Below are 13,148 nucleotides of genomic sequence, written 5' to 3'. Positions count from 1 at the left end.
CTTGTCGCCTCTTACGTATGAAAAGAGACTGGAGAGACTAGAATTACCAACGCTGGACCAAAGAAGAGAAAGAGGCAACCTGTTGACCATCTACAGAATAATGAATAATATAGAGCTTCCTGATAGGATCGACCTGCTGAAGAGGGACAGAAGGGACACAAGAGGACATAGACTAAAACTCAGAAAAGACGACTACAGAAGAGACTTTAAGAAAAACAGCTTCCCCATAGAGTGATAGATATATGGAATGGACTGGACAGAGAGGTGGTGTGTGCAAAGTCTATACACAATTTTAAGAGAAAATTAGACACTGAGATACAGAGCATAGGCTCCCCTCCCGTAAAATACAACTAGGTAAATACAACTAGGTAAAAGATGGGAGATGGATTTCAACATTAAGAAATGTAGCATTATAAATGTTCTTGTTATATGTATATGTATGCATATGTATAAATTATGTATATACAGTATATATATTTTGTTTTATATTTGTTTTCCTTGTACACAATATAAAAAACAATGGCTAAACATTTTCTGAAGCAGCACCCACATTAATCTTAACTATGATCCACCACTAATCCAGATTCATTCACAAGTCCATTATGACATTGCCCTTGGCAGTGTGGGCCACTTCCACTGATTAGTTCACACTTCCATTAATTAGTCCACAAATCCACAACAGTAGAAGTTCCATTTCATTTGCAGTTTTCTATTTGTGACGAAAAGGTTACTAATTTATGGATAAACATTTGTTGTAGTACTCCTGCTAACTGCCAACCAGGGGTGCATTCCATGGGATGTTAATTGCAGCATCCTTTGCCCCCCCTTTGCTTAGGGCATTTGATTGATCACCTATTGCATTCCTCATGCTTGGAATATGTATATCACCTTTCCTGAATGTGTGCCATAAGTGATATCATAACCCCACTATGGTGCACTCTGGAGCACACTGTAACCTTCCTGAAGCTTCTGGAGTGCTTTTTGAAAGACACGAATTATGATCATCTGTTTTTATCTGCAGAGTAGGCAAACTTCCCATAATGGTAAGACCCAAATGCTCATTTATAATAAGGTAAAGAGCATGGACAACATAGCTAAGGCAGAGACACATGGTGAACTGGAAAGTGTGTGCTTGTAGGGAAGCAGTGTGGTTCCACTCCTTTCTTTGAAGAAGGTGCATTTTCAGCAGCCAACTAGAGCCAAATAGGAAAAAAAGTGCTTAATTTGGCTGCTGGTAAAGCAACACTCAGCTGTGCCACATATCAATACATCTGGGTATTTCTTCACTCTGTACCATTCTTCTGTTTTTTCCATAAGTAAGATTTTTCACATAGAAATAGCTATATCCCAATGAAAAAAATATAAAAGTGAACTATAAATAACTGAACTTTGAAAACTGGGAGTTTACTGTATTTCACAATTTCCAACAGTACAGCTGTGGTATATGGTCAGTGCCATACACTGTATGATTACAGATTGTCCATATTTTAAATAGCTGTAGCATATGTATGGTCAATGCCTAGCTATAATATTATATCACAAGTAGAATGAAAAGAGATTCGAGAGCTATTGATTATAGAATTTTTGTTTGTGGTTTGCATTTATAGTGTCAAGTTTTGTGACAGAAGACTGAAAATATTGTATAGCTATTTGTGATGGTGATTTACACTAAATCTCGAAATTTGTGAAATTATGACTGTTAAAGTTATTGAATAAGTTAGCAGATTTATGATAGTGAAAGTTAAAATTCATCAGTGATACCTGGTCCAAAGATGTGTCAGACAAATATCAGAATTATTATCTTTGTTGTGACCTACGTACAACAGTTATTATGATATCAGGGTGCCATCTTGATAGTCTTTACCAACAATTGCATCATGATAGATCTATGCATGTCATAAGAATGTCATAAAAACATAACTAAAGTTATCTCAGTACTAGATTTGTTTAATTTCACAAATTTGTAAGACCATTATTAAAGCCTTGTTATGGTCCAAGAGTATGCTACAGTGAGTCATGATGCTTGACCAATTATACATGATGATAATTCTATGACTGCCATCAGTAGCTCTGTCATAATTATCATGACTGTGTATGTGTGCTTCAGTGCCTGTGGGGAAATTTTTGTCCTCATTTTGTTTACTTTTTTTATTTTCCCAGCTTATAGCACTTGTAGGTAATTTGAAGAGTATTGGAAGTGCTGTTAAGCTTCCGCCCATTAGTGGCGCAATTTATTTATAGTAGTACTATCCATATATATATATATATATATATATATATATATATATATATATATATATATATATATACATATATATATCACCACCCAAGGGCATCTTTGGTGTAATCACCTAGAACCTGGGTATCATGGTGACATGTAGGTAACTTTAAACCACTCGACAAATGGCAAAGTATCAAGGCAATATGTGATGGGATTAAAATCTACACATGGACATCTGCCTGATCCCATGCTCACCACCTTATCCACTATGCCTCTGCTTCCCTAGATATGCAAATCTATAGAAAATTATTAACCAAGTTGTTTTTTGTTTTTGCTAGTGAAGACAAATCTTGCACCCATTTCCTGTCAGTTGCAACAAGATCACCATGAGTGGGTTACTTGCAGTATGCTATAGTACCTCCTACAATTTTGAGATATAAATGGATACCACACCAGGTAATGATTTGATAAAAAAAAAAAAAAAAAAAAATTCTTTAGTTCATGTCTTATTTTCATCCTCAAAAGAGTACTTCCTAGTTGAAAACAAGAATTCATAAGGAATTATGAGAAGAAAATTAACCAATTTGTCACTTTAGGCAAATGAGTAAAACTGAAGGTTATAAATATGGAATAACTGAATGTTTGTATTTCTGACATTTTCTTGATTTTCATATGCATTGCAGGTCCCTCCATATTGACTTCACTATCTTATGACTCACTGGCTACAAGTGACATTGAAAATAATGACAAAAAATTTGTCTTCACTCTGGATAACATTTCAGGTTCGTGTATATATATATATATATATATATATATATATATATATATATATATATATATATATATATATATATATACACTCGACCCTTGAAACAACGGACCTCCCATCAACAAATTTTGGAAACTACGGACAAATTCTGGAGTCTGGTTTAATCTACAGACGAATATTAAAATGCGCCCGATTGTCCATTCCCGGCAAATTATTGTCCGGTAGGTGGCGGGTCGGTCGCGTCATCAGCTGTTGGCCGCTATGTTTAATCTTCAGTCCGTGCGTTTTCAACCAAAAACGAACATTGTCCAGTGCTTACCACGGCTTTTTTATGCATTTGTACCCTTCCCACGAGTGCTTAACCTATCCAAAATGCCTCCTAAACCTAGTACACCAGTGAAGCATAATCGAAAGGCTCTTGCAGTGGCTGATAAGCTTGAACTAATACGAAAATTAGAAAATTTTACGTATTTTACGTACATTTTATACAGTTTTTTACGTACTTTTGCAAAGAACGGACTTTTGCAATCTAAGGACAGGGTTCTGCGCGCATTTGTTCATTGTTTCGAGGGTCGAGTGTATATATATATATATATATATATATATATATATATATATATATATATATATATATATATATATTGGGGGTGGGTGAGGGAGGGGGCAGGAACTGTGTTCAGGAAATAGGTTACAGATAAAGAAAAGAAGTTAACTTCAGAAACTTAAGAAAAAATGTCACTGTTACTGGAACCATATACAAAACAGAGATTGCTCAGACACTGTCCCAATCTTCAACAACAGAAAGGCAGGAAAAGAGCTATTTTTGCTGAAGCCCATTGATTATTTTTGGAAATTTATCACTCCTGACATTACAGACTTACTAGTAAAACAGTCAAACCTCTATGCAGTGTAAGAAAATCCAAGTAAACTTCTAATTTTAGATAAAATGAGATGGAACAATGGTTTGGCCTGTGCATGCATATGTCATTTATCAAACTTCCTGAAAGTAGACTTCATTGGTTAGTATTTGATGAAACTGCAGGATCCATTATGAGTAGAAACAGATGAGAACAAATAAAATCAAGGCTTCATTTAGTTGACAATAATACCAATGATGATACATATGCTATTCAAAGTAAGGCCTCTAACTGATCATCTAAGGAATGAATTCAGGCAGACACCAATGTTGGAACATTTGTGTGTGGATGAGCAAGTAGTTCCATTCGAGCAGAATTCTTGGCAAAAAACACATACACACCAATTGGGATATTAACTTTTTTTGTATTGGCAGACCATAAAGGCTTTGTATATGATTTTTTTCCTTTGTACTGGCAAAATAAGTCCACTGGCTAATGTAAGTATTCCAGACTTAAGGGCTTGTGGAAATGCTGTTCTTCAGCTAGCAGAAAGTATTCTTAGTTTAAAAAAACACAAGTTATACTTTAAAAAGTGGTATACCATCCTGCCTCTCATTGACCGCTTGGCTACAAGAACCATATGGTGTTATGGTAATGTACAAGCAGTAAAACTACAAAATTTGTTTCTGGAAACAGACAAACAGCTGACAACACAAAACCATGGCTCCTATGATGAGTGGGAAACACAGGCTGACAACATAAAGATAACAGCTGTGACGTGGATGGATAATAGACCTGTACACTTAGCTTCATCATTCCTAAACGGTCATCCAATGGACAAATGTGTAAGGTATGATAAGAAGCTAAAAAAAAAAGTTGTTACACTGCCAAACATAGTGAAACAATACAACACCTACATAGGTACATAGGTGGAGTTGATCTCTGTGACCAAATGCTGTCCTATTACAGAATGTTCTTTAGGTTAAAGAAATATTACCATAGACGTATCTTTCATCTAATAGACCTGACAATAGTAAACAGCTGGATGCTCTATGGAAGTGATGCCACAGCCTTGAATGTGAAAGCACAAAACCAGACTTCTTTTTATAAGTTCAAGTACAAAATTGCAAGTTCTTTGATGATGTTTGGGAAAACCATGCAAATAGAGAGAGTGAGACCTAGCATCTGTGTAGAAAATGCTTTCAGAGCAAAGAAAAGAAATAGAAGGGTAAAGAACACTTTTCCAGATACTGATATGAGAGGAGATTTTATAGGTTTTCCAGCAGTTTCACAGAAAAGAGCCACTTGTAAGTTCCCTGGGTGCAGTAGAAAAATACAGATGTACTGCCTCAAGTGTAATGTACATCTGTGTTGTAACATGAAGAAAAACTGCTTCCTTAGTTTTCACACTAAGTAGTTTCTTCACATGTACCTTTGCACAATAAGTTCTAAATCAGAAATGTATTTTTATACCATTTTCAAAGCTATTTATTTTTTTATTTGATTTATTTTTTCAGTTTGTCAGTATAGGATCATGTGCCTAAAGGGACAACATTGTCTGTATAAATTTTATTGACAAGATTACCTTTTTATACCATGATGTCTCACGTAATTTGTAATAAAAAAATGTATGCAGTATAGCAAATTTGATTCAATCCCAAAATTTTGGTGTTAAATGGTTTTGAGTGCTCCTGCATCTTCCATTATCATGTATACTATACCTTCAATATTTTTTCTTGTATTCTTCTTTAACAGTCATTATATCTTTACTTGCATTGCTGTCTTCTATATCTATTTTCTCTACCCTAAAGTTTCTCATATTTGGAGAAACATGACTCTGCCTCCTTGTGTATCTCGTATCCTGTGCTACTTGCCATTCATTTAATGCTTATTCTATAGAGCCACTGCCTTTCATATCCTTGCACCCAGCAAGTCTGAATAAGAATGAAGATCTGGCAAAGTTACAGATGCTCTGAAACAACATGTAGTAATGAGAGAGGCAGAAAATAGTCATTTACAATAGAGTTGATAAAACAAAATGTTTTTTATCTATTCAGTCAAGAAGAGCAGTGAGTTGTTGACTAAACATGTTAAGCTGTATATGTAAAGAGTATAATAAGAAAAATAAAACAATGAAAATTACGTAACTAGCTTTTAAGTGTGTATCTTTTTTGACAGGGATGACTTCCTCAAACAAGGGAGCAGATATGAAAGTGCGCAGACAACGAATAACAACCCAAGCAAAGAAGATCATCCTCAGTGTTCACAAACATCTTCGAGACCAAGATGAAAAAATAAGTGAGACTGACCTGGAGATCAGGACTTCTGCTGCTACAGGAATCTCTGTCTCATCTCTTCACAGAATAAAACAGCAGAGCAAATGGGGACGGATACAGTCTCCATCTCCTAGAACAAGGAAGGCACCAGTGTTAGGAGCAGTGGATGATCATAAGAGAGATTATATAAGGCGGGAAATACTATCATTTTATGAGAGGAAAGAAGTTCCTTCAATTGATGCTCTGCTAAGAAGAGTCAGGGGATTACCTGTGGGGTTTTCTGGTTGTGTTTCCACTCTTCGTAAACTTGTGAGTCAGCTTGGATTTAGATTTAGGAAGGTGGAACATAACAAGTTTATGCTAATGGAAAGAGATGATATCGTTGCTGCAAGAAGCAAATATCTGAGGATTATAAATACTAATAGGAAAGCCATGAATCCAAAACCTGAAATATATTTAGATGAAACTTGGGTGATAAACCCAAGTGAATATGGTAAAGGTCAAAATGTACCAGATAGTTGTGTTAGTTCTAAACAGAAGACTTTTAAAGACTACAGATTAGGTATTGTGCATGCTGGCTGTGAAAATGGGTTTGTGCGTGAAGCTTTCTTATCTTTTAAATTTAATAATGACAATAAAGAAGATTTTTATAACATAAGTCAAACACATTTCCGGTGCTGGTTTGAGGAGCAATTATTGCCGTATATCCCGCCTCATTGCCTTATAGTAATGGATAATGCACGTTGTCACTCAGAATTTCAAGATAAAGCACCATCCAATACTTCCAAGAAATGGGAAATTATTAATTGGTTAACTAAGCATAATATCTCTCATGATTCATCCCACACTAAATCTGAACTTTTATGTCTTTTAAAAGCACACAAGCACAAACAAGTGTATGTAATTGATGAAATTGCTCATAATGCTGGTCATGAAGTTGTTAGGCTTCCCCTTAATCACTGTCTCTTAAATCCAATTGAGCTGATTTGGAATAAAGTAAAGGAGGATATCAAACAGAATTATTCAAATAACAAAAAGAAAAGTTTTCTAGAAATAACTAGGGCTGCTATAGAAACAGTAACTGCAGAAGACTGGAGGAACTCTATACAACTTACAAGAAAAATTGAGAATGAATACAGAAAAAAAGACAGAGCCTTTGAACATGTAATGGAAAATAATGAAACTGTTGTAAATTGTATTGCAGATGAGCGTAGTGATTCTGACAGTGATATTTATATGGATATGTAAATTATAGTACACTTTTGTATCTATTTCTTATTTCTTCTCTTAATGGATTTTAACATTCACGTAGACAAGTTTAAAATACAGGCAACCCCGCTTAATGAAGGTTCACACAATGAAATTTCGCTACAACGAAGGTTTCATTTTACTATGATCTGCTCGTTTAACGAACACCAAACTCACTTTAACGAAGTTTTATCCAGGTAATGTTTTCCAAGTTTGAAAGCCGCGCCGTATCACGCAAGCCGACAGGCTTATGAATACACCAGCGCCTCTCGTGGACAACACGCCCACCTAGTTCAAAACAATAACAGCGTCAGCAGCGGCTCGTCTTCCCATGCTCAACTTACCACCAAAACGTCCTGCAATGTCGCCTAGCGTTGCTAAGAATACCAGGACGTCTCTTACTCTCGAAGTGAAGCTGGATATTATTCACAGACATGAGAAAGGCGAGAAAACTAATAGCATTGCTCACAACCATCTTGATTCCATCTACTGTCACTACTAAGGTTGCACATTTTTGTATAATTTTCATATTATTATTTTTCATTTATTATTGCATTATGTTCTATCATCTACTTCATTTACAGGTATTAACGGTTAGGTTAGGTATATTGAATGATTCTAGTGTATTTGGATCTTATTTCACTCTGGTTTTACCCTTATTATAAAATTTAATGTGGTGTTTTCGTAGGGCTTGGAATGAATTAGGCGATTTACATGTAAAACGTGACTCATTATATGAGAAAATCATGATATGAAAGCCACTCAGAACAAATTAATTTTGTATCTTGAGGTAACACTGTATATATATATATATATATATATATATATATATATATATATATATATATATATATATATATATATAATCAAATACATGTTTATTTTAAGAAATAATGATAATACTAGTACAGTAATACTTCAAGATACGAACGCTCTAACATATGATTTTTTTATATATGACAAAAAATTTTGTATAATTTATGCCTTGAAATACAAAGATATTTTTAAGATATGAGTAGCCATCAGTAGATAGCGTAGCAATCGCTCGGCTATCCATGTCCACCCGAACATTCAGTTCGCATTGTGTATTGTTGTTCATCCTTGGTGCATGTATGTGTGTGTGCTCCTTGGCAGTGTGTATTTTTTTCTTATGTACAGGCAAACCCCACTTAATGAAGGTTCACACAATGAAATTTTGCTACAACGAAGGTTTCATTTTACTACTATCTGCTCGTTTAGCGAACACCAAACACGCTTTAACGAAGTTTTATCCAGGTAATTTTTTCCAAGTTTGAAAGTCCCGCCGTATCACGCAAACCGACAGGCTTTTGAATACACTAGCACCTCTCGTGAACAACACGCGCACCACTCGCTCCCCTTGTTCAAAACAATAACAGCGTCACCAGCAGCTCGTGTTCCCTCGCTCAACTTACCACCAAAACGCCCTGCAATGTCACCTAGTGTTGCTAAGAAGACCAGGAAGTCTCTTACTCTCGAAGTGAAGCTGGATATTATCCACAGACACGAGAGAGGCGAGAAAACTAATAGCATTGCTCGCCACCATCTTGACTCCATCTACTGTCTCTACTATTTTCAAGTCAGCAGACTCTATTAAGAAGGCTGGTGAGACCGTATCTTCCTTGCAAGCTAAAAGAACCACCTGAACTCGTGACTCTACAATGGATAAAATGGAAAGCCTTGTGGAAATGTGGTACATAAGTTTTGTATGTGATACAATGATGCGCCCTTTGTTTACATTCCACAGGTTGCCGGTTAGTGTCTTTTCCGCTCCACTCTCCCTCCCTTCATAAATTTAAGATCATCAACATTATAAAGTTACATACATACATACATTAGTGTACATTATAATGACTTAAATTAAACTGCCTAAATGTTCAACTTCATAATTTTTACTTTCAATAAACCTTTCACTGTACTATGATGCACTCACTTTGTTTACTCTCAATGGAAGTTCAAGTCAGGGGTTAAACTTATTATACTGTCATACTTTCCCAACACGACAGTTACGTTCTTGAGCTCATCGTGCACGGCGAGATTCGTGTTGGACGAATAATAGGCCCTATAGGAAAATAGGGCCAAGGACACAGTGTGATCCTTTCTTCCTTTTATTTATTATTTACAAATCAATCAAAACTAAAGAGGCGGCAAACACCCAGGAGGATTCCCGCCCCACGGACAGTGGGGAACGATCGGCCTGGTGTGGGCGGTTTTTCTGACGTTAGTAGCGCCGGGATTTGAGTTGGGGTCAAGGATTCTATATTAAGTCTTGTATATTTCTTAGATTAGGCTCCGCGTCAGGGGTCTGGATGGCCCTCAATTAAGGATTCTATATTCCTTAGTGGCCCTCGAGTGAAGTTGGTGGAAGGAAGGTACTTACATGGGACGGGCTGCTGTACGGCGTTGTGTAACGTGCGACTGGAGCTTACGTCAGTACACCTCAGTGAGGCTCCTCGTTGCTGCTGGCGACAGCGTGAGAAGCGATATATATATATATATATATATATATATATATATATATATATATATATATATATATATATATATATATATATATATATATATATATATATATATATATATATATATATATATATATATATATATATATATATATATATATATATATATATATATATATATATATATATATATATATATATATATATATATATATAGAGAGAGAGAGAGAGAGAGAGAGAGAGAGAGAGAGAGAGAGAGAGATAAATAGATAGATCGATATATTATGCTACTATTCTACTGTACAAATCGTTCATGAACTTAGCTTTACTCCATGGTCATGTCTGGAACCTCCAAAGCTATACTTTATGTACATGACGTTTGAATTCATGTAGCGCAGCATAACTCTTGGAGGCGAAAAAATTATATCCTATTTATAAGTCATATTTTTTCATAGTTGTATTATCTTATTATTTCATTAATTTTCACATAAAATCAGCAAAAATATTGCATATCATATGAACGTTAACATTTATCGTATCAAACAAATTTACCATAATTATGAATTTATGAATACGATAATTATCGGGTATCTAGTCACTAAACAAATCGCAAAGGACCGTTTTCGGAGTTCGTGTTCCCCAACTTCCACACTGTTTGAAAACTGTTCAGAGACAATTTTCATTCTAGGTTTCCTGTGCAGTTGCAAGGGATGAATGTGATGAGTACCGCAGAGGTTGCTACAGTAGCCTCTTTTGTTTTACTTTGGTACTTTGGATAAATTCAAGGAAATACAAGAAAAAAAGATGGATGAGGAAGTTTAAAAAAAAAAAAAAAAAATGGTGATATTTGTAATTCTTGCTGCACTTGTTACATTTCACAATGGTGATGATGAATATTACGTCGCAATGCTGCTAAACTTTTTAATTAGATGGAGAGAAGGAGATGCCGTAAGTTGCTGCGAATATAGCGATAAAATTTCAGATGTGGCTAGCTGTGACCAATTATGTAGGTTACGTAACATGTATTGATGATGTTCTTTTAGGAGCGTACTGCAGGTGAAGTTGTACCTATTTATATACTAGTACTTTTAGAATGAAAGAACGCAAAGAAAAAAAAAAAAGTGGGTGAGTCTATTAAAAGTACATTCTTATTAATTATATTTCTATATTCATCACTATATATCACTACCATCCATCCTTTCGTCACCTAATCGGGGACATCCCGTTGAAAGATGGATAGATGAAACGGGAACACACACACACACAAGATTGTGAAATTTTACAGGCAGATCTGGATAGGATTTGGGAGGGGAGCAAGAGGTGGGAGATGGAATTTAATCAGCAAAAGTCATGTAATGGAGATGGGGAAAAGTGGAAGACAGCCAAGAGGGTCATATAAGATGGGCGAAGAAGTAGTGTTGAAAAAGGTGGAAAAGGAAAAGGATTTGGGAGTGATAATACAAGACCATGGGCAGTTTGAGGCTCATATTGACAAGATGTTTGGAGAAACATATAATTTGATTAGAAATATTGGATTAGCCTTTTATTATATGGATAAAGATATGATGAAGAAATTAATTAGTACGGTAATTAGACCAAGATTGGAATATGCTGGGGTGGTTTGGTCCCCTTATAAAAAGAAGCATATAAGGAAGTTGGAGAGATTGCAGAGAATGGCAACAAAATGGTTCCGGAATTGGCAGAAATGACCTATGAGGAGAGATTAAAAGAAATGAATTTGCTTACCTTGGAACAAAGAAGAGAAAGAGGAGATTTAATACAGGTTTATAAACTGTTGAACGGTTTGGATGAAGTGGATAATGAGCAAATGATGTTGAGAGAAGAAAATTTAAATCGAAGTACGAGATCGCATAAGAAAAAGATAGCCAAGGGAATATGCTTGAAGGATGTGAAGAAATATAGTTCCCCACAGAGATGTGTGGAGGTGTGGAATAGTTTGAGTGAGGTGGTGGTGTCAGCGAGAAGTGTGCATAGTTTTAAAGGAAAGTTAGATGTGTGTAGATATGGAGACGGGGCCACACGAGTATGATACCCAGGCCCTGTAGAATTACAACTAGGTGAATACACACACACACACACACACACACACACACACACACACACACACACACACACACACACACACACACACACACACACACACACACACACACACACAAAGAGAACGTACATGCATTGATTATACAAATCCTTAATATTTATAGTGAGTACGCGGATTGAACTTAATTTTTAAGATACAGCTGCATTGATGACATGAAAACTACTTGACGAGAGAGACGAGGAGGAAAAGTGAAAGAGGAAAGGGTTTGTATACACAGTCTATTAATCTATTCACTCTTTGCCACTTCCTTTATAATACTGCTGTCGCCTTCTCTTATGACGAGATACTGCATAGATAAATATCTCATTGAGGATTAGGCGGTCAAGTATAATTATAATCAAATAAGGTTATCATGTTAGCTGCAGTGAACCCCACTACTTCCCTTCTCCCTAATCAGGCTTTGCAAGAACCGACAAAAAATTCAACAGTTCACTTTCTCAGAGCTTTCTTGAGAGTTTAATTATAGGAACATCTATTACATTGAATCGCAATGAAGATTGATTTTTAAACAAATAATCCCTTAAGAAACGAACTCATCCCGGATGAGATTAAATCAAACATGAAGGGAATGTCATATATTTATTTATTCTGTGCCTTAAATTGCTGTTAGTTTGTTTCTCATGACGGAGAGAGAGAGAGAGAGAGAAAAAAAAAAAACGTGTAATTCACCTCGGTCGTCTGCTGGTCACCCAGCCAGTCTTCCCATTACTGAGCGAGCTCAGAGCTCATAGACCGATCTTCGGGTAGGACTGAGACCACAACACACTCCACACACCGGGAAAGCGAGGCCACAACCCCTCGAGTTACATCCCGTACCTATTTACTGCTAGGTGAACAGGGGCCACACATTAAAAGGCTTGCCCATTTGCCTCGCCGCACCGGGACTCGAACCCGGCCCTCTTGATTGTCAGTCGAGCGTGCTAACCACTATACACTACGCGGTCTGTGTGTGTGTGTGTGTGTGTGTTTGATCTGTTTGATCTGCTGCACTCTCTGACGAGACAGCCAGACGTTACCCTACGGAACGAGCTCAGAGCTCATTATTTCCGATCTTTGGATAGGCCTGAGACCAAGCACACACCACACACCGGGACAACAAGGTCACAACTCCTCGATTTACATCCCGTACCAACTCACTGCTAGGTGAACAGGGGCTACACGTGAAAGGAGACACA

The 13,148-nt window shown here is 36.3% G+C and overlaps 1 non-coding gene across 1 annotated transcript; it reads right to left on the bottom strand.

Annotated features, from left to right (window-relative positions):
• Positions 1–12,839: 12,839 nt before the first annotated feature.
• On the bottom strand, positions 12,840–12,917 carry Trnav-gac. Its single transcript has one exon. It is a non-coding gene; the product is annotated as a tRNA-Val (tRNA).
• Between the last annotated feature and the right edge of the window lie 231 nt (positions 12,918–13,148).

This window comes from Portunus trituberculatus, chromosome 50 (genome assembly GCF_017591435.1).
Source record: "Portunus trituberculatus isolate SZX2019 chromosome 50, ASM1759143v1, whole genome shotgun sequence".
Taxonomy (NCBI): Eukaryota; Metazoa; Arthropoda; class Malacostraca; order Decapoda; family Portunidae; genus Portunus; species Portunus trituberculatus.
The sequence above is the reverse complement of the archived record's forward strand: the minus strand, read 5'-3'. Positions and strand labels throughout refer to the sequence as shown.